Genomic DNA, 4,810 nt, shown 5'->3' with positions numbered 1-4,810 from the left:
ATGAGGTCTCGCCAAGTTGCCCAGGCAGGTCTCGAACCTGCAGGCTCAGGCAATCCGCTCACCTCAGCCTCCCAAAGCGCTGGGATTGCAGGCTGAGCCACCAAGCCCGACTAAAGCGGCATTTTTACCAATAGTTTTTTCTAGATTACTAGAAACCTTGGGGTTTATTTCTTCCTACAGTGAAAGCAGCCTTAGAATGTGTCCCAATAGCTTTCCCAGGCTTCTGGTGGCTAGCTACATACCCCACCTACTAGCACCCTCGTCCCTCTGTCCCTGGACACTGTTAAAGGGCAAGTCCCTTATTTGGAAGAAAAAAAGGATATATGTGGAGCCCACTCAAAATGGATGCAGTTTCTGCAGGGCAGAGTGCAGGACCCAAGCACTCAGGGTCCAGGAACAAGTGGAATTGGACAGGAGAAGAAGGAAGAGGCGAGACCAGGAGTGTTGGGACAGGCCCATTACCCCCAAATGACTTGCATGCAGGTAGCCTGAGGATAAAGTGGTGGCTGGGAAAGGTGGACACTAAGTTGAAGGTCGGAAGAGTAAGGGAAGGCTCTGGGCCTAACTTGCAGTGTGGCCCTGGCTGTGGGGGTGAGGGAAACTCCCCTTGCTGGACTGGCAGCCCTGGAAACCTGTTCCCTCACCTCCCCGGCTGGGTTGTTAGCCATGTTTGACTAAGACTAATTTGTTAAGATATTTGGATATTACTGAAAATGTAAGGAAGCAGGAAAAATTAACCATAATTCTTTCACTCAGAGATGGCCTATGTCAATACTTTGACACTTTTCCCTTGTTTACATTGAGATCATATGCTATGTACTATTTAATATGTGGTAATTTCATTTTCACAGTATAATGATTGGATCTTTTAAATAAAGTTTGTAAGTACCATTTTTAATGACTGGAGTGGCATGCTTTGAATTAAAGTCTGGCCTCCAAATTGCTCAGATCACCTCTCTTCCTGCAGCACTAAGAGTGGAGCACGGAGTGGGTAGGGATCCGTTCACAGGCTCCCTATGACAGAAGGTGAGACTTGTCTCTGGGAGGGGTTGTGACTACTGCTTAATGTCCCCTGCTCTGAGTCACCTGCATTTGGATAGTGGGCACAGGGCATAGCCTGGACTTGGCCCTGGATCCCTCCCTGTAGTCCTATACCTTACTCAAGACATCCTGATTCAGTGGAGGGGAATGGGAGCCCAGGAATGTGGCACATCTTCAGGTTGCCTTAGGGGCTGCCTGCTGGTACACATTGCCATCCTGTGAACTGTCCATAACTGTCCTTGGAAGCAGCATCAGGTCTTTGCTGTGTGGCATTACTGAACGGGTTCCAATGTTCTGGGAGAGGACTGGAGGCCTGGAATGCTCAGGCAGCCAGTGTGGTGGAAGAATGTGAGGAAGATGGGGGAGGGGGTGGAAGGAAGAGGGTGAGAGCTTGACGGTTCTAAGCTAGGGGTTCTCAGATGGAGACAGTTTTGTCCCCCAGGGGACAAAATGGAGACATTTTTGTTGCTTAAGCGGGGGAAGGGCGTAGTTCTATTGGTGTCCAGTGAATAGAGAGAGGCCAGGGCGGCTGCTAAACATCCTACAATGCACAGGACAGTCCCCACAACAAAGAATCATCCTGCCCAAGTGGCAGAATGCCAGGGTTGGAATGCCCTCTTCTAGAGTATTTGGGGAGGGGATGGGGGAGGAGGGAAAGGGGTGGAAGAAGGGTCCTCAGTTCACCCGAGGCTGCTTCTGGCTGAACCATCCCCCGCAGCCTTAGCTCTGTCCTGTGGGCATCATTTCCTAGGTAGATGACACTCAGGTGACACTGGCCTTCTCTTGTTCTCAGTCATCCTCAGAAGGAGGCTCAGGTGCCATTCTTGTCACCAGTCCTCTTTCTAGACTCTAGGAAAGCTCTGGGCCCAGAAGATTCCATCTACTTCATTTCTATAGTTAGGATAAAGATAACTCCCCTTTTACAAAGAAGAGTATTGAAGCGGATAGATGGGTGGGAAGTTATTCTTGTTATGTCTGCTGGCAGCCTGACTGTTACTTGGGTCCACACAGGCAGTAGGATAGTCCTCAGTCCTACCAGGCTACCTGCTTGCCGTGTGCAGATGTGAGGCCTGAACCAGAAGCAGAGTGAAGGTCACTGACCCCCAAGAGTCTCAGGGTTTTGTGTGATCCACCACCAAGATCCAGGTGGCCTGGGTGAGAACAAGATAGGGTCACACTGGTGCAGGATTGTGTGCTGGAGGGCTGCACTTGGGGATGGGAAAGGCTTTATTTCTATCTCCCAGTGAGGTCTTCCTGCTCCTCTGTTTCCTCTTCTGTAAGCTGTGTTTTTTGCAGCTTTCACATGGAGTGTGTCCATGGCCACCATCACCTCTGCATCTCCTTGTCTGCCCACTTTCTTGGTTCTCTAAGAAGCCACTGACCTAGTTCCTCAGGATGTTCATGCTTTAACCTCTGCAGTCTGGCTGTGCCCTCACCTCTGCCCAGGACTGCCCATCCATCAGCCGTGTCTTGGGCCTCACTTTGCCTAGGTCCAGTGGGGTGTCCTACCAGTGTTGGTCTTACTCCTTGGGCGCTTCATGTGTTCTCCCTCTGGCTGCTTCTTAGCATCCTTTGCAGAGTTGTCCTTTCAGACTCATAAGTGGTGGTGTCTCCCAAGTTCAGCCCTTGCCCTTCCTTCTCACTGTGCACAGGTGCCCCTAACCACATTCACTCATGAGATAGTGTGTGCATGGGGAGGTATGTATTCCTAGAGAGAGACCTAGAGGTGCTTCCAGAGCTCTGTATCCCCAGATTGACTGACCCCACATACCACGTGCCTCCTTGACTCCAGCTGCCACCTCCCTCCAGCCGAGCACTTCCAGCTACTTCCTAAACCCAATGCAGTGTAGCTGGGTGGGGTGTTTTTTTGTCCCCAGCCTACTGCCTGTGTCCCACATGTATGTGAAAGGAGCCCCTTGTGTCCATCCCCTAGCCAGATCCCCAGTTGTCCTAGGCTCTCTTTTTCTTCCTCCCCATGGCTCCATGCCCTCATTGGGTCTGTATTCTTGTTTGTTTTTTATAACACGTTTCTAGTCCCTGGTGTTCCTTCTGCACTTTCCTCCCTAGAGACCAGAGCAGTTTTAACCAAATTCAAAGGTGATTGTATCACTCTGCTTATAAAACCAGCAGATCCCATTCACATTGAAGGTATCCACACTCCTCAGTAGATGCTTCTTGTCCCTTTCAGAAAGAAATGAGGTATATATAAAAAAGAATGAGCTGGGCCTGGCACAGTGGCTCATGTCTATAATCCCAGCACTTTGGGAGGCCAAATGTGGGAGGATTGCTTGAGACCCAGAGTTTGAGAGTAGCCTGGGCAACAAAGTAAGACCTCATCTCTACAAGAAATCAAAAAATTAGCCAGGCATGTGGCATGTGCCTGTAATCCTGCTGCTTAGGAGGCTGAGGCAGAAGGATCACCCTAGCCCAGGTCAAGACTTTGGTGAGCTGTGGTTGTGCCACTGCACTCTAGCCTGAGTGACAGAGTGAGACCCAACTCAAAAAAAGAAAAAAAGAATGTAGTGTTGAAGACCAGAGAGAAGCTAGGTAAGGAAGTGGGGGCCAAGAGGACAAGGAACCCCTCCCCTTTTCAGATGGGTCAGATGGGTAGAAGGAGCAGCCTCTAGGCATGCTGTAAATATCCTTGGTGGGGGTGGGAGCTAAATGGGCCAGGCTCTGGCCCTGGTTTCCTTGGAGATGGGGAAATTTTAAAAGTGTTGATTTTGTAAACTCAGACTTGGGAATCACCTATCCCTTGCATCCACAGTCTGCTGTCCTGGTGTTACCTCCCCTGCCTGATTTCGACCCCTGGGGCTGGACCTGGTCAAAGTCTGCGGGGTTGGGAGCTGCTCTCAGGGCAGAGGTTTGTTCTTGTTTTTTCTCTGCTTAAACCTTGACCCCTCTGTGGGCAGCAGCAGCATCATCATCCCTCCTCCTAGACACTCTCCCTGGAGCCACAGTCATGCACGAGTGCCTGGGGTCATGCTGTCCTGCAGCCACTGGTGACTTAACATGACTTTCCCCCACTTTTCTGGAGCCAGCTTAGGTGTTGCCCTGCCTCTGTCTCCAAGACAGCTTCCTGGACCATGCAGCCTCCACCAGCTTGGCCTTCTGGGAAATAATGTTTATAGCTGGCACCATGCTGTTTGGCACAGAATGATCAATGCTGTTCTGTGGATCTCCAACCAGTTGATGCCAGAGCAAAAGAGCTAGTTTTGACGACTAGGAATGGGATGGGAGTGGGGGAGGCAATGGCATGGCCCAGGCCTTGCAAACCAACCTCTGTCTCATGGAACCTCTGGGGAGAGAAGCTAGAAGAGGCTCATGGACCTTACTCACCCTGGTCTTCCCTGTCCCTTCCCTCTCTTGACCTTGGTTTCCCAGTTTAGACCCTACAGCTCCCAGCAGAGGGCACAAATTGGCCTACATAATCTGGAATCCATTTTGAATTAATTGCTAATGTTATATGAAGGAATTGAGATATTTGAGTGAATAAAACAAGGTACGGTGTGTTCTCATTTGTGTTTGCATATGCAATGGCTATCCTAGAAAGGAAACAAAAAAACTGGGGATGGTGGTTAACTATTGTCTATTCAAAAATAAAGCTAGGGCCGGACACAGTGGCTCACACCTGTAGTCCCAGCTTCTTGAGATGCTAAGGTGCAAGGAGAGCCCAGGAGTTCAAGACCAGCCTGGGCAACATAGATAAATTCAACTTTTTTTTTTTTGAGTTGGAGTCTCACTCTGTCACCCAGACTGGAGTGCAGTG

General features: G+C 50.0%; 1 protein-coding gene across 1 annotated transcript in view; it reads left to right on the top strand.

Moving 5' to 3' along the window:
• Positions 1-4,810, top strand: part of LRRC61 (leucine rich repeat containing 61) — a 15,620-nt gene that overhangs the window by 8,450 nt on the left and 2,360 nt on the right. The gene's annotated exons all lie outside the window — the stretch shown is intronic.

Source organism: Carlito syrichta, unplaced genomic scaffold (genome assembly GCF_000164805.1).
Source record: "Carlito syrichta isolate Samal-C Ts95f unplaced genomic scaffold, Tarsius_syrichta-2.0.1 Scaffold302395, whole genome shotgun sequence".
NCBI lineage: Eukaryota > Metazoa > Chordata > Mammalia > Primates > Tarsiidae > Carlito > Carlito syrichta.
This window is presented reverse-complemented; position numbering and strand designations above follow the sequence as displayed.